Raw genomic sequence first — 23501 nt, 5'->3', positions numbered from 1 at the left:
GGGATCACCCAATGACAGAGAAATGGATGAGATCTACATGAACAACCTGGATGACAGTGGGAGTAATGAAGGGCAAGATTTGAGGGAAAGAAAGCTTAGGGGAGCAGGAGATCCCAGCTGGATCAAGAACAAAAAGGGAGAACAAGGAATAACAGACCATGATAAATGAAGACCACATGAGAACAGGAATAGGCAGAGTGCTGAAGAGGTCCCCAGAAATCCACAATGATACATCCTCTGTAGACTTCTGGCAGTGGTCAAGAGAAAGCCTGATCTGACCTAGTCTGGTGGTCAGATGGCCAAACACTCTAACAGTCGTGCTGGAACTCTCATCCAATAACTGATGGAAGTGGATGCAGAGATCCTCAGCCAGGGCCCAGGTGGAGCTCCAGGTGTCCAATACTTGAGAAAGAGGAGGGATTGTAAGAGCGTGAATTGCTGAGCCCAAGATTGGAAAAAGCACAGGGCAAATAGCCAAACTGATAGAAGCACATGAATTATGAAACAAAGGCTGTGGATTCCCCAGCTGGTTCAGGCCCTCTGGATAAGTGAGACAATTGAATAGCTTGAAGTGTTTGGGAGGCATCCAGACTGTGGGATGAATTAAAACACAAATATAATAATAAAAAAAGCAATGTTGATATGTATTAGTCAAAGTTGGAGTATTTGTATTAGTTAAAGTCAGAGTATCTGTTAAAATTTTTATTTATTTATTTATTTATTGTATTATTATTATGCGTTTTAATTTTATACATCAGCCATGGGTTAAAAACTTATTAGAGACACATAAACATAAATCAACAAACAAATAAAGGAAAAAAGTATCTGAGAGTAAAGTTTAGCAAATAATTAATTTAATTAAAGAAAAAACTTGAAGAGAGGCAGAGATGTTTAACAAGAAAGTATTCTCAACTTCTAAATCTGACACCCTTACTCCTAAATCAGTGTCATCTAACACATGCAAACCTGTGACTCTACCATCATATCCCTCATATAGACGTCTTGATTGCCCTGAAAAGCCAGTTCAAAATTTGATAAAATCATCTTCCCTCTGAAGACCTATCATGAAAAATATGTGGCTGTAAAGGCATAGTCAAGTAAGATAACAAAATTTAAATTATCATATTTGGAAACAATAATCAATAAACAAACAAGTAACCTTACTGTATTATCTTTAGGAAAAGAAAATAAATGAAGAGTAACAAAATTAAATAAAGAATTTTAGATTCCAGAAGGATTTTTCCATATATATATATGAAGTATTAAAGTTTGAATACATATAGCACCTGGGTTATATGTAATATGAAATTTGAAACAGGATAAATGAGTAACAACACTTACTGTATGTGAATGTCAGTGGAAAGGTATGGCAGATATGGATGTGGAACTCTGTTACCTGTGTAGTAAGTAGGAACTGGAAAAATACACCAATGACCCATCTCCTTCATTGTGAAAATCTTTGATTATGAAATAACATTCACTATATCATATCCCCTTTTCTTCTTTAGAAAGAGATTGCATTTATAATCAACCTGTTTTAAATAAAAATATTGGTTTTTCTCTGTCCCACACCAGAGGGCTCTTCTGATACGGGACATAAGAAACTCTTAACCTTTTATTTTAGCAACATGCCTGGGTTTAGAGAAGGAGTGAGCCAATTCCATCTCCAAAGCCAGCTTGATATATTTGGGAATTTGGGCGTAGTTTTTCTTAGTACTTCCTGCTGGAGGGGGGCGCTGTATCTTATGGGGACATAAAGAAAATGTATGATCACGCAGTAGTCCATGAGGGTGTATCGTCTGGGCCAGTTGCCTTGAAACTGTTTTGCATGTTGGATCATCTGGGCTGTTGTGTTGCTGGACCATTCAGGGGGTCTTGGCTGGTCAAACCTGACGTATCTTAACCTGGAACAAATCCACAGCCTCTGGCTTTCTGTGGAAATAAAAGCAGAGCCTCTTTTCCAAAGCAACATATCCTTATATCCAAATATTTTTAATTTAATTTAATTTTACATATCTGCCATGGGCTTCCCTGTTCTCCCCTCTCCTGCCCCCGCCCCTGCCTTGCCCCCAGCCCCCAGATTTCTATCTCCTCCAAGGCAAAGACTCCCCTGGGGATTCAGCTCACCCTGGTAGATTCAGTCCAGGCAGGTCCAGTCCCCTCCTTCCAGACTGAGCAAAGTGTCCCCACATAATCCCCAGGTTCCACACAGCCTGCTCTTGCACTAAGGACAGGTCCTGGTCCCACTTCCTGGTTGCCTCCCAAACAGTTCAAGCTATACAATTGTCTCACTTATCCAGAGGGCCTGATCCAGTTGGGGGCTCCACAGCTTTTGGTTCATAGTGCATGTGTTTCCATTAGCTTGGCTATTTGTCCCTGTGCTTTTCCAATCTTGGTCTCAACAATTCATGCTCTTACAATCCCTCCTCTTTCTTGACAGCTGGTCCCTGGAGCTCCACCTGGGGCCTGGCTGTGGATCTCTGCATCCACTTCCATCAGTTATTGGATGAGAGTTCTAGCACAACAGTTAGGGTGTTTGGCCATCCGATCACCAGACTAGGTCAGTTCAGGCTTTCTCTTGACTATTGCCAATAGTCTACAGTGGAGGTATCATTGTGGATTTCTGGGGACCTCTCTAGTATTTTGCTTCTTCCTGTTCTCATGTGGTCTTCATTTATCATGGTCTGTTATTCCTTGTTCACCCTTTCTGTTCTTGATCCACCTGGGATCTCCTGCTCCCCTAGGCTCTCTTACCCTAGAAACTTGCCCTTAATTACCCTCACTCATGTCTAAGTTGTTCATGTAGATCTCATCCATTTCTCTGTGATTGGGTGATCCCTGTGTTTTTCTTAGGGTCATGTTTTCTAGGTAGCCTCCCTGGAGTTGTGTAGCAGTCTAGTCATCTTTGTTTTACATCTAGTATCCTCCTATGAGTGAATACATACCATGTTTGTCCTTCTGAGTCTGGGTTACCTCACTCAGGATGATTTTTTTCTAAATCCATCCATTTGCCTGAAAACCTCATGATGTCATTGTTTTTCTCTGCTGAGTAGTACTCCATTGTGTATATGTACCATATTTTCTTTATCCATTCTTCATTTGAAGGGCATCTAGGTTGTTTCCAGGTTCTGGATATTACAAACAATGCTGATATGAACATAGCTGAGCAAATGCCCTTGTAGTATGATTGAGCATTCCTTTGGAATATGCCCAAGAGTTGTATATGTGGATCTTGGGGGAGATGGATTTCCAATTTTCTAAGAAAGCACCATATTGATTTACAAAGTAGCTGTACAAGCTTGCATTCCCACCAGCAGTGGAGGAGAGTTTCCCTTGCTCCACATCCTCTCTAGCATAAGCTGCCTTCAGTGTTTTTGATCTTAGCCATTCTGACAGGTGTAAGGTGGTATCTCAGAGTCGTTTGGATTTGCATTTCCCAGATAATTAGGGATGTTGAGCAATTCCTTAAATGTCTTTCAGCCATTTGAACTTGCTCTGTTGAGAATTCTCTGTTTAGTTCTATAGCCCATTTCTTAATTGGACTGTTGGGCATTTTGTTGTCTAATTTCTGGAGTTCTTTATATATTCTGGACATCAACACTCTGTCAGATGTGGAGTTGGTGAAAACTTTTTCCCATTCTCTAGGCCATTGCTTTGTCTTGTTGACCATGTCCTTTGCTCTACAAAAGCTTCTCAGTTTCAACAGGTCCCACTGATTGATTGTTTCTCTCAGGTTCTGTGCTACTGGTGTTATATTTAGGAAGTCATCTCCGGTGCCAATGAGTTCAAGAGTACTTCCTACTTTCTCTTCTATCAGGTTCAGAGTAACTGGATTTATGTTGAGGTCTTTGATCCACTTGGACTTAAGTTTTGTGCATGGTGACAGATACGGATATATTTGCAGCCTTCTACACATTGACATCCAGTTATGCCAGTACCATTTGTTGAAGATGCTTTCTTTTTTCCATTGTACATTTTTGGCTTCTTTGTCAAAAGTTATATGTTCATAGGTGTGCGGGTTAATATCAGAGTCTTCATTTCGATTCCATTGGTCCACATTTCAGTTTTTATGCTAGTACCAAGCTGTTTTCATTACTGTAGCTCTATAGTAGAGCCTGAGGTCAGTGATTGTGATGCCTCCAGAGGTTGTACAGGATTCTTTTTTCTATCCTTGGTTTTTTGTTTTTTCATATGAATCTGAGTATTGTTCTTTCCAGGTCTGTGAAGAATTGTGTTGGCATATTTTAACAATATATTTATTTATTAAAATTTTTCCATTTTATATACCAACCCTAGTTCCCTCTCCCTCTCCTTCTCCTGCCTCTTCACCTCCTTTCCACTCTACCTCCATCCACTCTTCAGAGTGGGTAAGGCCTCTCATGTTATTCAGCAGAGTCTGGCATACCAAGTTGAAGGAGAGCCTAGCTCCTCCCTGTTTTATCAAACCTGAGCATGGTATTCCACTTCAGGGAGTGGGTTCCAAAATGTCAGTTCATGCACCTGGGATAAGCCCTGGCCCTGCTGCAGATCAAGCCACACAACTGTCACTCACATTCAGCAGGCCTAGTTCAGTCCCATGCAGGTTCCAGAACTGTCAGTTCAGAGTCAGTGAGCTCCAACTAGCACTGGTCAGCTGTCTCTGTGAGTTTCCCCATCATGATCTTGATCCCCTCTTCTTCTTCTTCTTGTTTTTTTTTGAATGCCATTTATTGAAGGAGGGAGGAGTTCTTAAATACAGGCTTACAGCACAATGGTAGAACCCCGGAGGGCAGAAGTTCACTTCTGATTTATTTTTGGAGCTGAGGGTCAAACCCTGGGCTTTGCACTTGCTAGGCAAGCACTCTACCATTGTGCTAAATCCCCACCCTGCTCCTGGAGTTTTACAATCTTGCATCTAAGCTGTTAACACCCAATATGCTGGATACACAGACAAGGAGCTTCCCTTAAGCATTCAGGAGGGTGGAATCTCATAGGGAATTAGCACAGGGAGGATATTAAGGTCAAGGTGAGCAAGCAAGGCAACAGTTTCCCAAAACGGGGGCCAGGGACCTACAGGTTCCCCCCCCCCTTTTACTAAAATAATGAGCTTCTGACTTAGGTTGTGTGGGATGTCAGCAAGTCACTTTACCCATCATGGAGACACCTGTCCAGGCCACACAGGCATTCTGTCTTAGGTTTGTGAGCATCCCCCAGACATTACCCATCTCTGAATACTCATTATCATACAGGCTCAATCGTGTGTGATAGCTGCAAAGCTACTGTTGCCAAAGATCTCTAAGTTGTGCTGGCCTTGATATCTGTGTGTTCGACACAGAAAAGATGAACAGAAGTCTTAACCCACCCATAGCTGGTAGGCTAAAGGCAGCTGAGCCATTCCCTTCCTTAATGAACCTTACTGCAAATTGGAGTCTTTGTAAGATGGTATCCCAAGAGCAAATGGAACTTGAGTTTGTAAATTTATGACTTTCAAAGCCAATTGAAATGTATATAACTATTGGTTTAAATTTGTCATGCCCAAATAGAATAAAAAATTAGTTAACTGTGGTAGCTACTTTTGCTGCCAGGGTCTCCACTGTGCTAGCTGTAGTAACCAGTTATGAAATGGCAATCCCAGAAACAGTAGTAGTGGTGGTCGTCACTGTTGTAACAGCAACACCAGCAACAGTGATGTCAAATTCTCTTCTGGAGCATGTGGGTATCCATTGGCATGGGCACAACTCCAGGAACATGAACCTCCAATGCCCATTATTCTTGATCCCAGCACAACTTAAGCTGGCAGCTCTGCAAAAGAGCAACTAAGAACCATAAAGGAAAAATAAGTTCATAAGCAGCAGAACTAAAGGTCTCATAATGGCTACATTCAGACTCACAAATTTTAAGGTATCTTCAAAAGGGGCTAAATGAGTTTCAGGCAGCCAAAAAATGTTGCACAGAGCCACTCCTGAGAAGTAGGTACTGCTCCAGCATGAATAGGATCATGAGAATGAAAATGCTTAGCTGCCATGCTACTGTTACTAAATGGAGGTCAGTGATCTTCAGTGTTATCCTTCATCTCCTAGGTGTCTGGGTGACACATTCTCAAACATACTTGAGAAAGCAGTTACCTCTCTTTCTTTTCCTTCACTCTTGTCCCCAGGGACTGGTCTTTGCTCTCTTCTATGCCCCTTCTTTGCCCCTTATCTCCCATCCCCTCAATAAACCTCCCACATGGGTCCTGTGGTATGGTGTGACTCCTTCCCTGCTGGTTTAAAAATACATTTGGTGCTGAGATTTAGATTCAGTCTGAGATATGCTGAGACCCAGCACCTGGCCCACCAATGACCAACTGCCCTACCTTTTTCCCACTTAATGAATTGCTGGGTCTCTCCATCCAACACTGAAGATTGTTTTTTTTGAAATCCAGGGAGTCTACTTGGATCCACCTTAAATAGCCTGGTGGTTCCACAGAGCCTGGACAGTGAAATGTCCAGCTAGCTACCCCAGGACATGGCCAGCACCACAAATTTCTCAGGTCCCCCAAAAATTATTGATGTCTCCCAGACCAGCAGGAAGCATTTTTGAGAACACGGCACCCTCATCCCCACCTCACTTCTTACCCCTTTCCAACTCCTCACATTTTTATAGTAAACAGAAGGGAGGAATGTTGGCATTTAGGCATCTGTACTGGCCTGCCTTTGGGGTCCTATCAGGATATATCCTCAGCTACAGCCACTAAGAGCACCCCCTGGGCATTCACTATGTTTCCTTATAAAAGGGGGTCTTGTACAACTCCTGTCTCTTTCTCTCCCTTCAATCTCATCTCCAGGTACCAGTCTCTATTCCCTTCCCTGCTCCTTATCTCTCCTCCTCTCAATAAACCTCCCATGAAAAGAAAAAAGAAGAAAAGAAAAGACTAAAGAAAAAAAAGCAGTTACCATACATTATCTTCTGGAGAATCCATCCGCAGGGCTGCAGTTCCTAGGCTTATGTTAATGCTTGCCAAAGCTGGCCCTATTGGGCTTTCAATCACCATTGGCATCAGAATGGGAGAGTTTTTCACAAATGCCCAATAGGTTTTTTCCATGTTGGGCTTCTGCTGCAGCCATAGGACACACTCACCACTCAGAAACCATAAGAAGAATTTCATTGTTCTTAATAGTATAATGTTTCATTGAGGGTTGCTCAGTAACTGAGTAATACCAGATGTTATTATAAGCAACAGTTATCCTAGGGACCTCCATGCTATATATACATACATACACACACACACACACACACACACACACACACACACACATATATATATATATATGTGTATATATATATATGTGTGTGTGTGTGTGTGTACCATGCTGGTTTAAGTATACACATCTGGTTTAAGTACCACATCTTCTTAATCCATTCTTCATTTGATGGGCATCTAGGTTGTTTCCAGGTTCTGGCTATTACAAATAATGCTGCTATGAACATAGTTTTGCATGTATCTTTGAGGTATGGTTAAGTATTCCTTGATTATATGCCAAAGAGTGGTATGGCTGGGTCTTGAGGTAGTTCAATTCCCAATTTTCTGAGAAACCACCATACTGACTTCCACAGTGGTTGTACAAGTTTGCATTCCCACCAACAGTGGAGTAGTGTTCACTTTGCTCTGCATCGTCTCCAACATTGACTGTTGTTAGTGTTTTGATCATAGCCATTCTGACAGGTGTAAGGTGGTATCTCAGAGATGTTTTGATTTGCATTTCTCTGATTAAGGATGCTGGGCATTTCTTTAAATGTCTTTCAGCCATTTGTGATTCTTGTTTTGTGAATTCTCTGTTTAGCTCTTTAGCACATTTTGTAATTGGATTGTTCAGTATTTTGATGTCTAATTTCTTGAGTTCTTTATATACTATGGGGATCAATCCTGTGTCCAATGTGGGGGTGGTGAAGATCTTTTCCCATTCTGTAGGCTATCTTTTTGTCTTATTGACCATATCTTTTGCCCAGCAAAACTTCTCAGTTTCCAGAGGTACCATTTATTAATTGTTGTGCTCAGTGTTTGTGCTTCTGGTGTTAAATTTAGGAAGTGATCTCTAGTGCCCATGAGTTCAAGAGTACTTGCTACTTTCTCTTCTATTAAGTTGAGTGTAAAGGGATTTATGTTGAGGTCTTTGATCCACTTGGACTTGAGTTTTGTGCATGGTGATAGATATGGATCTATTTGTAACCACTCTTGCATCCCTGGGATGAAGCCTACTTGATCATGGTGGATAATTGTTTTGATGTGTTCTTGGAGTCTGTTTGCCAGTATTTTATGGAATATTTTTGCATCAGTGTTCATGAGGGAGATAGGTCTGTAGTTCTTTCTTTCTTGCATCTTTGTTTGGTTTAGGAATCAGGTTAATTGTAGCCTCACAGAAGGAGTTTGGTAATATTCCTTCTGATTCTATTGTGTGGAACAATTTAAAGAGTATTGGTATTGAATCTTCTTTGAAGATCTGGTAGAATTCTATAGTGAAACCATCTGGTCCAGGGCTTTTTTTTAGTTGGGAGACTTTTAATGACTGTTTCTATTTCCTTAGGGATTATTGGACTATTTAAATGGTTTATCTGGTCTTGATTTAACTTAGGTATGTGGTACCTATCCAGAAAATTATCCATTTCTTTTAGATTTTCCAGTTTTTTGGAATAGAGGTTTTTGAAGTATGACCTGATGATTCTCTGAATTTTCTCATTGTCTGTTGTTATGTCCCCTTTTTCATTTCTGATTTTGTTAATTTGAATGCTCTCTCTCTGTGTCTTTTGGTTAGTTTTGATAAGGGCTTGTCTATCCTGTTGATTTTCTCAAAGAACCAACTCTTTGTTCCATTAATTTTTTATATTATTCCCTTTATTTCTATTTTATTGATTTCAGCTCTCAATTTGATAATTTCCTGGCATCTTTTCTTCCTGGGAGACTTTGCTTCTTCTTGTTCTAGAGCCTTCAGGTGTACTGTTAAGTCACTAGTGTGAGATTTCTCCAGCTCCTTTATGTGGGCATTTAGTGCTATGAATTTCACCCTTAGCACTGCTTTCATAGTGTCCCATAAGTTTGGGTATGTGGTGTATTCATTTTCATTGATCTCTAGGAATTCTTTAATTTCTTTCTTTATTTCTTCCTTTACCCATTGGTGATTCAGTTGAGCATTATTCAGTTTCCATGAGATTGTAGGGTTCCTGTAGTTTTTTCTGTTGTTGAAATCTAACTTTAAACCATGGTGGTCTGATAGAACAATTCCAATTGTTTTTTATCTGTTGAGATTTGCTTTGTGGCAAAGTATGAGGTTGGTTTTAGAGACAGTTCCATGGGGTGCTGAGAAGAAGATATATACTTTTTTGTTAGGATGGAATGTTCTGTAGATATCAATTAAGTCCATTTGAGTCATAACATCAGTTAAGTCTATTATCTCTGTTAAGTTTCAATTTGGCAGATGTGTCCAGAGGTGAAAGTGGGGTGTTGAAGTCTCCCACTATTAATGTGTGGGGTTTTATATGTGATTTATGCTTTAGTAATGTTTCTTTTACATATGTGGGTACCCTTGTGTTTGGGGCATAAATGTTCAGAATTGAAACTTCATCTTGGTGGATCTTTCCTGTGATGAGTATGTAATCTCCTTCTTGATATCTTTTGATCCTCTCTTCCATCTCTTGCATCCTGTTGGTTATACTTGCATCTGAAGTTCCTGTTCATTTACTCAGATTTTTCTATTGCCAGCATTCCGTCTGCTTGCGTCTTCTTCATTTTTTTCTATTTCCCTTTTCAGGTCTTGGACTGTTTCCCTCATCTGTTTCTTTGCCTTTTCATGATTTTCTTTCAGGGACTTATTGGTTTCTTCTGCTTTATTTGTCCCTTTCTCTAGTTTTTTATAGCATTCTTCTCATTTTTTGTTTGTCTGTTCCTCCACTTCATTTTTGATTTCTTCTATTTAAGGCTCTAGCCTCATCATGATGTTATTTATAAGGTTGTTTTCTTCTTCTTCTTCCATTCTGTGTTGTTCAAATCTAGCTGTTGGAGAAGGGCTAGGTTCTGGTGATGCTGTATTGCTCTTTATTTTGTTGTATGTACTTCTGCCTTGACATCTGCCCATCTCCTTGTGGATTTATTCTTGGTCTTATCAGTGCACTTGGTCCAGACAGAGCTAACAGATTTAGGGAGCCTCTCTCTGGTCCAGATGGAAGCTCTGGGCCAGATGGGAGCTCTTGTCCAGTTGGGAGTGCTGGCCAGATGGGAGCTGGGTCTGTTCTCTGAGTCTCAGGCAGTGGCTTAGATTGTGGTAGATGGCTGTGAGTTCAGGGTGTGGAGATTATAGGGTCCTCTGGTAGTCTTGGAGATGGGGAAGCTTCCTGGTGGGTTGTGGTGGTCCTGCCCTATGGCCAGAACTGGGGTCAAGTTGGGCAAGTCCAAAATTTGATGTCAAGCTACCTTTAAAATGTATATATTTGTTTAACTCCTCAGATTTTAAATCAAATCCTCTTGTGCTGTTAAAAATCCCAAAGACAACACAATCCTGTGTAATATCCATCTTTATGTGGCTTATTTTTTATATTAACCTTATTGTTTCTTTAAAGAATTTATTTTTTAAAACTATATATATTTTTATAACTATATATATTCCCCTTTTCTCTCTTTTAAGCCTACATACATTTTTACACACATTGTAAAGCATTTAAAGTCTTGTTCCATCTGAATCTGTCTTATCATGAATCTATTGTATTTACTGTAACATTCTAAGACTGAAATGGTGTTGTGGCTGCTGGTTTAGCCCACCTCAGTCTCCTAATGTGGTGATGGTACAGTTTACCACTAGCTCTGGGTCTGGAGACATGTGTACCATCACCTATCAGAATCAGTTCTATCAAAGCAGCATGTAGCCCAGAAACCAATTTTTTTTTATACTAGCAAAGGCTAAATCCACCTGGTAGCATAATGTATTGCTTGCAGATGCCTCATTCCCTCCATACTGCTGGTCAAGCACACATGCCAGGAACCTGCCAACTTGAAAGAGACACCTAGGAAGCTGTGTTTTAGCTATGTTTTGAATTGGTTTTTAAATATTCTCAGGACTTACATAAAATATTCTCTCTCTGGAATCTGATAACCAGAATTTATAAAATAGGGTTGTACCCAAAATTGACTTTATTGATAAGAAATATGAATATTTAATGGATAGAAGACTAACTCTCCAGAATGAAGTTGTGGCTACTCAGATACTATATAAGGAAGAAAGATTATCATTAATTGATAAGATAAGGTCCATGTTGATACTTAATAAAATACTTAATACTCAGTTAATACTTAATAAATGTATTAACTGAGTCCTTGGCATTTGACAATGCTAATGTAGAATGCAAAAGAATTCTTATACCATTAAAGATCAGATCAGCTCCTTTGGAAGAATGGATTCAGTATACTAATGGTGTTGAATCTCTTAACTACAGTATTGAGGCTTGGATAGGAGGGGACAAATCCCAGAGGTGAAAGAAGGCCCCGTGGTACCAAATGTTTTAAATGTGGTACACCAGGTCATATAAGTAAAAATTGTACATGGGGTACTCCTTGAAGTAATACTTCTAGGAATAGCCTAAACAGGAGACCCCAACCACCTCCTGGATTATGTAGAACATGTGGCAAAGGTAGACACTGGACCAGTGAGTGCAGATCAAAAATAGATATACAAGGCAACCCTTTACTGGTGGGAAATACCTCAGGGAGCCTCCTGCAGGCCCCATAATCAAACATGGTAAGAACATTCCCAGCCACTGTGGAAGAAATTCCTTTCCAGGGCAACTGAATAAACCAATGCCTAATGTAAAAACCGATACTGCAATGGATGATAAAACAGCTCTGATAGATGAATCACAGTTTTCAAAGAACACAATAAAACAAATATTTGGCAGGCTTCCATAAATTAACAAAGACCAAAGCTTAGAATTCAAATTAATGGCCTGGTTCTGGAGGGTCTAGAGGAGTCTGTGTCTAGTGGCTCCTCTGGTGTCATGGAGTGTTTTGTTTCACTTTTAACCATTTCAGGGGGAAATACCTTCTGATGTTCATGGAACAAATTAAAAGTGTCCCTGATAGATGCCCACAGAATAAGTGCATCCACTGTGACTTTCTCAGGGCCATGCTCATTACAATGCTGTTGAATTTTGACTACAATTATCCCCCATGTGTCTGTGTCCAAGGTCTCATGCTTGGGAACCCAAGGGCACACTTGCTCTACAAACTAAAAATTTCTGTACCGGATGCTGCCCTACTTTAGCTCCTCTGACTTTTAAAACATCTTTAAGCAAATGTATAAACAGTTGTCTATATTACCCTGCCCCATATTTACAATTTCACTCCATGTCACTCACTGCACTTCCACTTTAATAATATCTGAGTGCTCCATTCACCTGAGTGCCCTTTATGAAGCTCCCCATTTTCAGATTCCCTGTTTAGGCACCACATGTCAGGACCAACTGACCCATCCAACAGTACCTGAAAGGGGTAGTGTAGATTTTAAAAAAAGACAAGAGGCAGAAGATAGAATTGGGTGGGTTCCCAATGAATACAGCAGTAACCCCAAATTATTATTATTATTATTATTATTATTATTATTATTATTATTATTATTATTATTATTTTGCACAGCATTTTTTGTACACAAACCAAGGGGGGCAAAAGACGTCCTCACCATGGTTCAAAGGAACAAACAAGCATAAACTTCTCCTTATTATAAAAGCATCTAGTAACCACGCCTTTGTCCAAACATCCTGTTATTCAGCCTTGAGGAGCAAATACAGGCTTGAACTATCTGACCTTAAGTCAAGATGGGATGAAGCCACAAGCTGGAGTCAGTGTAGCTCCACAAGTATGTCCTTATGTTTCTCTCAATTTTCTCGGGATCTGTTGTAAAGTCATCTTTTTAACATCTAGCTTCATTAATTTAGATATTCCCTCTCATTTTGTTGACTAATTTGTCTGAGGCCTTGTCATCTTGATTTCTTTGAGGAAACAACCTTTCATTTCTTCTATTCTTCATTTGGTTTATGCTGTTGCTGTTTGTTTCCATCTCATTGAATTCATTGTTGATTTTCACAGCCCTGATTTGTAGCCTTTGTATTTCTTTTTATCTACCATTTTCAAGTATTGTTTTTCTAGAGATTTCAAATGTGTAATGAAGGTATTAATAAGAAATCACTCCAGTATGTTTATTTATTTATTTATTTATTTGTTTGTTTGTTTGTTTGTTTGTTTTTTCGAGACAGGGTTTCTCTTCGGAGCTTTGAGCCTTTCCTGGACCTCATTCTGTAGATCAGGCTGGCCTTGAACTCATAGAGATCCACCTGGCTCTGTCTCCTGAGTGCTGGGATTACAGGCGTGTGCCACCACTGCCCAACCTACATTCAGTGCTTTGAACTTGTCCCTTAGAACTTCTTTCATTGTGTCCCATGCTTTGGATATTCTCTGTTTTCATTTTCATTCTTGGTTTCTGTCTTGACTCACTGTTCATTCAGCAGTGAGTTGTTCGGCTTCCATGAGACTGTATATTTCCTGTTGGTATTGTTGATATCTAGCTTTAATTCATGGTGGTAGGACAGAGTCCAGGGTATTATTTCAATTTTCATATAACTTTGGAGACTTGTTTATTCCTTATTTTTGGTCAATTTTGGAGGAAGCTTTGTGAACTCTTGGAAAAAGGAATATTATTTAGTGTTTGGTTGCTATATTTTGTAGATGTCTGTTATGTCTCTGTTTCATGATGCTATCTAACTCCAGTGCTTCTTTGTTTAGATTATGTCTGGAAGACCAGCCTATTTGTGTGATTAGGGTATTGAAGTCAACCATTATCACTGTGTTCTGATCAATATGTGATTTCAGCAACAGTACTGTTTCTTTTACATTTTTTTGTGCCCGGCATTTGGTGCATACATGCTTTTAGAATTGTTAGATGTTTTCACTATATTTTCTCTTTGATTATTATGTAATATCCTTCTCAACATGTTCTGTTTAGTTTGGGCTTGAATTTATTTTATCATATAATATAAAACTAGCTTTGTTTACTTTCATCTTAGATTCATTACCTTATAATATTTTTAATCTTTTTAAAGTATGCAATTACTGACTTTGATTGTGAAGTGTGTATCTTGGAAGCATCAGAAAAATGCACCTTGTCTTTTACTCAATCTGTTAGTCAGTATAGGATGTTAGTAGAGTGTTAGCCTCACTTGTTCCATAGTTAAAATGAATAAATTATTTTCAACTTGTTTCTAAAACAAAAATGTCTATACTGTGAGAAATGTTAGTCTTATTTCTTACTATTATATTAAAGCTGAGAGTAAGAAGAATTGTCTCCATGCATTCCTTGTCATTCAAGTATAAATTAATTTATTTCATTGTTTTTATTAGAGGATAATTTTTGTTTACTCTCTATTGATTTTATTGTCCAGATTCACCTATTCTCAAACATCTTTATTCTTTGGAGGGGGCTAGCCTTAACACACATTCCCTTGGGTAAAATATTTAGTATACTCTCTCTTTATTTATTCATTTTACATACCTACCACAGATCCCCCTCTCCTCCCTCCTTCTGCTCTGCCCCTGCCTTCCAGCCTCCCTAACACACCTCCAATAGGGTAAGTTCATTTTCTCTTCCAACAATGTAAGTTCACCAGTGGGAGGACAGCTAAGTCTGGTACATTTTGTTAAGGCAAGACTAAGCCATTCCTGGCTACATCAAGAATGAGCAGGGTTCCTACCACAGGTAATGGGATCCAGAAAGCCAGTTCCTGCACCAGGGATAGATCCTGATCACACTGCTAGGGTCACCTCAAAAAGACCCATCTACACAATCATCTCACATATGCAGAAGATCTAGACTGGTCCCATGCAGGATCCACAGCTGTCGAGGACAACTCTTTCAAAAAAAGTTTGATGTGAATTGCAGGATAATTAATTTCATAACATATTTAATTACTTAGTAAGGAAAGCTAAATAATAACATTAAAAATGTAGAAGATATAAATAAACTTTAAATGCCAATTAATAGAACTGCATTGTTATTTTCATATTACAGTGAAATTACATCATTTTCCCTTCAATTCTCTCTGACTAAATGATCCTGAATACCTATTCTTTCTCTATTACAAACTCATGGACTCTTTTTTTAAGTTGTTATTACATATATACATTCAAATATCTGTGAGTACATACTAGAAATATAAATGTATGTATAATTCCTATATATAATCTATACCTTATAAAATGTATAACCTATACACATAATTTAAATTATAACATATAAATTATTTACTATATAATTAATTTATATAAATACATATAAATATACAATCCTAAATATATGAATACCACTTTGCCTTACAAATCATGTAGTGTGCTCTGATTCATGGAAGACTTTTTCTTCCTCTGTGAGCTTTACTTTGTTCAGTGTAATCCTTGTATGGTTGAGGTCTAATGAAGTTTGCCATTCACATATGCATGCCTACTTCTGTGATCCTAGTTCAGCTTATGGTTATGAAGTCATGTTGATCAGACATTATGTGTCTTTATGGATAATGTATAACATTCCTAAGAGACATAATGTCACAACAAACTCCCAGGTCCTCAGGCACTTAGATTCTTTCTGTCCCACTTTCACCAATGAAACCTGAACCTTAGGGGAGTATATACTGTAAATATATCAATTGGAATGGGATCCATAATTATTCAATTTGATTGATTGTGGCCTTTTATAATTGTATGCATCTATTACAATATGACATATCCTTAAATAGATCTGAAGAACAGACTTAATTGTATGTGTGAGAACAACTATTTCGAATGTTTAGGGTCTATGCTATTTTAGTAAAGTGACAGTTGTAGCTTCTCTTCTGAGATTCAAGATTTCACTAGTTCTTGGTTGTTGCTTTCGTTTCCATAACTCGGGTTGGTTTCCCTCTTGACAAGCAGTAATTATGTTCAGTTTCAGCTAACAATAGCATTTGTGAAATCTTCTAGCTTAGTGTATACACATAAGAGCAAAAGAGTCACCACAGCTAGGACAAAACTCACAGTAGTAAAAGTCTAACAATTTTATACAATTTTGCTTTAATTTAACGATGTGGAAGTAGAAAATATTTTACTTCATATATTGTATGCATTTGTATGAAATGGTGATGAATTCTGCAGAAATATGTAATAATAAAATGGCACATTATAACCTGTTCATGATTTTAAATGAAGAGTATGTACTAATTCCAGGAAAAGCAGTTAATTGGAAGAAGCATTCAGATAAATGATGCGCAAATGCCCAGATTAAAAGGGAACTGGTGGTAGTCAGCTAGACTTAAAACAGGTGGAAATTTGACATATGACATCAGAGGACAAATAACGGATCCATGTATTTAGACCTGGTTACTTCTTCTGATAGACTGACATTTGACATTGTTTAATAAAATATAATTTGTAGTATGTCTACATTCTAACTTATCATGCAACATATTATTCAATGACTGATGAAATATTATATTCAAGAAGATTACATTGACATTTTCAAAATCCTATATTCTTCAGTATAATTACATAAACATGAATGAAACCATGATAATTTAGTGAAGGGCCTTCAGACCTTAAGAAACAGATCAATGTTCTTGTATAAATCTGGTATATTAAAAGTTGAATATAAAATAAAATTTTGATCTATTTATTTTACCACAGTTATTGAAAGACAAGAAAAAATACTAGGAAACACTTTCAAAATTTAAAACATGTGATTAGTACAATTGGAAAAGAGAATATACTTGAGGCTTTCAAGAAATTTAAATCAATAACATGAATCCTAGCAGTCTATATTATAGAAGAATATGGTGGGGTGGTGGGACTGACTATCTTTAATCCCAGAAGAGGGGGTAAGAAGCACTCCATCTCAGAAGAGCAGAGGAAGATGTAGGCAGATATCTATGCATTCAAAATGTCATGATATTCACAGAAGGTTTAATACAAGCCCAGATACATACTGAGGTCCTGCTATTATGAAAATACAACCTGGATTTCAAGTGTGGATAACTCCAATAGCTCTAGAATGAAGAGTCTCTAGTACAATTAGATGACTGTAGACAAAAATGTTCCTGTAAGCAGATGACCATGTAAAAGCTCAAAGAATCCAACTCATACTCTAATTGCATAACACATATTTGCAGTAGAGATCAACTGGACTTCCTCTTTGCAATTCATGTCTTAATATGAGAACTATGTTGAGTTTTGAACTAGGTTTTAAGAAAGTTATTTCATCTAGAATGTGGCCTGTTCCTGATATGATGAACTGAGTTCTTATCTGGCCTTATTAAGATAATATAGCACTTAGGGACAAAAATGAAGCCAAGGAGAGCTGCACTAGAAGCCAAGATAGAGAAGACTTCCATAGCCACCATGACCTTCCCCTTGGTGCTGTGGTAGACAGGTAGGAATGTGACCCAGACACAGAAGAACACCAGCATGCTAAATGACAGGAACTTGGCTTCATTGAATGTGTCTGGAAGATTCCGTGACATGAAAGCCATAGTAAAACTCCCAAGTGCCAAGATGCAGAGATATCCCAGTACACCATGGAACGCAAAATCTGAGCCCTTGTTACACACAATGATGATATGCCCATGTTCAGCATGAGCATCCTGGTCAAGGAAGGGAGGAGAAGTCCCTAGCCAGATTCCACAGAGGACAAGGTGGATCAGAGTACATATGGGGACGATGAAGTTTGGAGCCTTTGATATTATTAACCACCTCACCACTCTCCTTGGAAAAGTGACTTTGAAGGCAATAAGCACAGTGATAGCTTTGGCCAACACAGTGGCCAGAGCCACAGTGAAAGCACCTCCAAATGTGATCTGCTGCAGGATACAGGTTGTGTTGTTGGGACGGCCATTGAAGAGCAAGGCACAGAGAAAACAGACAGTGAGTGTGATAAGCAATGTGTAACTAAGGGTCCTATTATTAGCTTTGACAATTGGAGTGTCTCTGTGCTTCACAAAGAGTCCAAGAACCACAGTTGTGAGTAAAGAGAAGCTCAGAGCTATGGTTGTGAGAGACATCCCCAAGGGGTCCTCATGGTTAAGAAAACTCACAGCTTTCTGGAGGCAGTGTTTCTTCTCTGTGTCTGCATAATGACTCTCTGGACACTTCATGCACTGATCCATACCTGATCAGAAATGAAGGTGAGATTTAATCCAAGCTGAAGTTATGCCTTTTATTCTAAGCCATTTTTCTGTACTTTTTGACAGACTGCTATCTACATCACTTTCCTTTTTTCTCAAGGACAAAGAAACATGAACTCTGTAGTGAACATTTTCATATTTATACCACCCAACTTCCCTATCTGATATTTCAATTATTTATGTGAACTTATAAAATGTATTGATCCAACAGCCCTTTTTCCTCTTGCTCCATTCCTCAACTTCTCCCACTTTTACTTAGCATCTTAATGTGCTCTCTTATCTCTTCTTTTACATTGTAACACTCACTGAGTCTATTCACTGATGGTAGTACTTACATATTATGGGGGCAACAACTGGAATATGGGCAACATTTCACAGTCCTCAACCTTAAAGAAAAGTGATGTTCCTCTTGGTAGTAGTTATCAATTACCAGTAGATTCTCATACAACTCATCTTCTTTATAGTTATATAAATTAAATACACCTTACACTTTTCTCTCTTAAATACCTTCAACCCTTTTGTGCTATTGTGTATCTGTTTTGGAAGTTATTAGAATACTGAATTACAATACATAAACATACTTTATTTCTGAAACCACATCATAAGTCATTCCACATTATTAATTTGAATAGTGCAAAAGGGGGAGTATGCTCTTGAAATTATTTTCATAAATTACTCTTCTTAAACATAGGGTTTCATTTTTCTTGTCATTTTAAAATTGCTTCCTGTTTTCTAATATTGACACTTCTCTGTAGAAGCTTTAGTGAATGGGCATTACTACGTTGTTACCAGTACACTAGTTAATAGTCTTCATTCCAATTGGGGAAAGGTCAGAACTATTGAGACAGTTTTAGGGTATGAAATAAAACAGTATTATAAAATTCTGCTCTTGAAAATTCATAAAATTCATCTTGTATTTGAAGTACAAGAACAGTAATTTATGCACGCCAGATTTCCACTGTCATTTTTTGTATGATTTAAAAAAGAAATTCATCACCAGATTTTTCAATTTTGTTGACAAATTTTAGTAGCATAATGTTGAATTCACTTTAGTAGAGTAAAACTTATTTCTATATACCTTGTAAATAATGTTTCCTTCAGCTATTTTGACCCATTGTTATATCTGTTCTTAGGACTTACTTTCCAAAGTATAACCTCAGGCTCTGTTATTTCTTTCTCTTTTATGTTGAGGTTTTCATTTTGTTTTAGTTTTCTATTTTAATGGATGACTCACATGTATAACTACATTCCTTACTAACGGCGCATGATATATATATAAGAAAAACTACTGTGTGTATGTGTGTGTGTGTGTGTGTGTGTGTGTGTGTGTGTGTGTGTGTGTGAATATGTGCATGCATATTCACTTAAACTGTGTTTCTTTTGAATAACAGCTTGGGGGCACAGTCTTTTACATTTCAATGTGAGAAAACCATGAAAGAATTTGCAGAAAGAATGTAAAAGTCAGAGGTCATAAAATACTTCAAGGGAATAGAAATTTTCATACATAGCTGGGCAGTTGAATATATAAATTTGAGGTTTGATATCATGCACATAACATGTGAAAGAGCAGGGCAGACGAAACACCATTATGTATGGAGAGTTGGTATAAAGTACTACACTTAACTAAGAAGCTATTTGACCTCATAGCTGCTATAAGGAGAAGACACTTTAAACTTTAAGAATCTGGCAGTAGGAATTAGTCCATATTCCATTAGGGACTCCACTCCAAAGAGTATTTGGGTAGCAGAAACTGAATTCAATGAGTTTTTCTTTTTCTTTTTTAACTAGAGAGAAAACAAGTTAGGTAGGAAAGTGGAAGATTTGAGAGGGTATGAATATGATCAAAATACATATTATGAAATTCTCAAAGAATAGAAAACATTTCAAAATTGAAATAAACCTGGTCACAAATTTAGCATTGGGTATGGAAATACTAGCTTTTAAAGATTTTTATTTCCAATGAAACATGCTATGAACATTTTCATGACCTATTTTCTAAATGGAGATTCTGTATTTCATTGCAGCTCTTGGGTCTTGGTAAAACTCTCAGTAACAGACTGTTGGAACTGCTTTGAGGATATTGTTTTATATACTGTTTCTCAGAATTGCAGCATAAAAATGAACATAATCCTTTTTATTAAGGAAATTTGAAAATTTAGTTATGCTGTACAGTCAATAATAATATATTGGGGATATCAAACACAAATTGCTAATTATCTGTTCTTGCTGGGAAGAATGATTATTAAAATAACCTATCCTACATTTAGGTGAGTTCTAATCATTATTGAAATACAGTTAGGAAAACATCCAATTTGCACACTTTATTATTATGTGTAAAATTATGCGGGGAAATAAAGCATATTGATTAGTACAGAGAAAAGAGGTTTTCTGCAGGAAACAATAGCTGGAGTTGATCATAAATGTAAATCAATTATAAACTTGTGTGACTACTCTGCACTATTTCAAGACATGGTGATACATTTTCATATCCTAAATAAGAGAAGGAATAAATTTTTCTGATTTCACTCTAGATATTTTTCAGTTTTTATGATAATGCAGAATCCTGTAGAAATGTGTAACCATTTCTGTAAGATTTATTCTTACCAGTCTCATTGGAAATCTCATTGTCTGCACAAGGAGTACAATCATAGCAACAAACAGCCTTGTCCTCCAGGGACATTTTCCTGAATCCAGGCCCACAGCTCTCACTGCACACAGAATGAGGAATCTGAGAAAAATTGGAGCAAAGTTAACAAATTCTCATGGTTTATTGAAAGCCTCAATAATACTTTAATATCACATAATTAATTTGCAAGTTTTATTTCTATAAAGGTAGAAAAGGAATTTGAGCATCTATGATCTATCCAAATTTGGTCTGAGGATTATCCCATTATTAGACATTTTGGATCATAATGATGTATGGACAATTTTGATGCAGGGGGAGTCATAGAAGCCATGACCTAGAAGGTCAAGTGGTCTTTCAGATGGATCTTGTCTCTGTGGTTGCTTTCTAATGTGTTGAGAAACTTTTAATTCACCGTGATTGTAAATCTTGCTTGTCAACTTGACAGGACTTATAATCACCATGTGAACAAATTGTTGGGCATGCCTGTGAGTGTTTTTAAAGAGAGTTGAAAGGGTTCACTCTAAGAATGAACATCACCGTTCTATAGGCTATTTTCTCAGAATTGAGAATGAGGAAAAGTTGATTCGTTGTAATTACTTTTTCTATTGAATGAGAATATGATGTCATCAGGAACCTCATGCTCCTAGAGCAATAAATTTCCAAAGATAAGGGGTGAAGGCTCATACTGTCTTCCTAAAGAAACACTTGCTTAAGTTACATTAGGTATGTATGTATCTTCAGTAGCAGAACAAGAGGTAACATACAAACATACACGCTATAGTATTTCAAATCATGGGGTGGATAAAATAAATGATAACTGTTTATCTACTGTAATTTTAAGCATGAAATCAAGATGAACTATTCAAATTTTAGATACAGTGAGGAATTCTAATAGAGACATTGTTTATTGGTTTGAATGAAAAGTGACAATGATAAACACAGATATGTGACTATATATTCCCTCAATGGTTTTGCAATCTTGAGAGTTATTGCAACTTTAAGAGTTGCAGACTTATTGGCAGAATTATTTCAGAGGTTGGGGATTTTGAAAATTTATGACCCACACCTAATTCCAGTATTCACTCTCTGCTTCCAGTGTGTGGACTGAGGCATTCTGTTTCAGGTTCCTGCCCATCTCTCCACGGATGCCACACACTGGCATGCCTCTTGAGTATAAAGCACACTCAAAACTCCAGAACCATAAGTCAGATAAACTCTTTTTTTGTTTGTTTTTTCAAGACTGGGTTTCTCTGTGTAGTTTTGCACCTTTCCTGGAACTTGCTCTGTAGACCAGGCTAGCCTCGAACTCACAGAGATCCACCTGGCTCTGCCTCCTGAGTGCTGGGATTACTGGTGTGCGCCACCACCGCCCAGCTCAGATAAACTCTTTTTTTCCAAAAGTCACTTCAAGTGACGGTGTTTTATCATAGCAAGAAAACATAACTTACTCAGTTTTCTGTTGTGAATGCAGAGATTTTCTACATCAGAGTCTCCTGTGAGACATTATGAGGATTGCATATATCACTTCTCTGGTGTACTTAATTTGTGTCAAATTGACAAAATTTAACCAATGCACCATTGAATATTAGCAGACATTTAAAGCTTAAAAACATCCTTTTTTAAGAATCAGGGGATTATAAAGCACTGTCTTCTAGTAGTTACATTTTGTCTTTGTCTACTGGCAATTTTATAGTACTGGGATTTAGATTCAAAAATAGAAGTTGTTATAGTGGGGAATGTATTTGTATTTTTATTATAAGTTTAATGCATTGAGATAATAAATAACCCACCTCTGAATATCTTTCTGGCCACTGTATCATCTTCTCAAATAAAGTCAACTGTTGACTCTGGGGAGCACTGGGCAAAAAATTTCCTACTTTCACTTTTCGTCCAAGACCCTTTGGAAAATTCCAAAAGTTGAGAATATCATACTTATCATCATCTAACTTCTGTTTCCATTCTAAAGCCATGTTGACTCCCACACGGATATTCCTCAAGAAAGGATGAAGCTGAAAGTGAGGCAAGAATATGTTTTAATGGGTGTCTGAGAGTTTGAGCACCAATGATTATAGAATAACTCTCAATGTTCATCATCTGTGGTGTAGAATACAATAATAATGTAGGTATCATTGAAGGTCAGCAAAGTTGATCTAAGTTAATGGAATACAATTCTACATCTGAGGAACAGCCAACCTCAAGTACATCTTCTATACAAACTTGGGAATGGAATCGCTGAGTATTGATTGAAGCAAATCTCAATTTCTGTAAAAGAAATCTATATCCATTTACACACAAGCTTCAGCCCAAAGTTCATTGAGTAAAAGGTGGGTACTTCTGACTAAATAGTAGTTAAAAGAAAACATTTATATACTAATAACTTGGCATAATAAGCTTTCATTGTTTCACTGAGAAAATTCTTAGGTTGCTGGTGTAATCATTACAATGAAAAACTTGTGCAGTTTTTGTGACACAATTTTTATATTAATTAAAATCATTTCCTTCTTGCCACTAGCAAGTTATTCCTCAGCAACATGAACACAAAGATCTGCATTGACCTGGAAGATTGGATAACACATGAAGAATCTCTTGTGGATGGATATGTGTGCATGCATGCACGCATGTGCACGCGCACATAAACACACATATGTATGTATATATACATATACTTTATGTAAAATACTGA

The 23501-nt window shown here is 37.6% G+C and overlaps 1 pseudogene; it reads right to left on the bottom strand.

Moving 5' to 3' along the window:
* Positions 1–17268: 17268 nt before the first annotated feature.
* LOC118576668 overlaps positions 17269–23501 on the bottom strand; it is a 29897-nt pseudogene continuing 23664 nt past the window's right edge.

This window comes from Onychomys torridus, unplaced genomic scaffold (assembly GCF_903995425.1).
Source record: "Onychomys torridus unplaced genomic scaffold, mOncTor1.1, whole genome shotgun sequence".
NCBI lineage: Eukaryota > Metazoa > Chordata > Mammalia > Rodentia > Cricetidae > Onychomys > Onychomys torridus.
The sequence above is the reverse complement of the archived record's forward strand: the minus strand, read 5'-3'. Positions and strand labels throughout refer to the sequence as shown.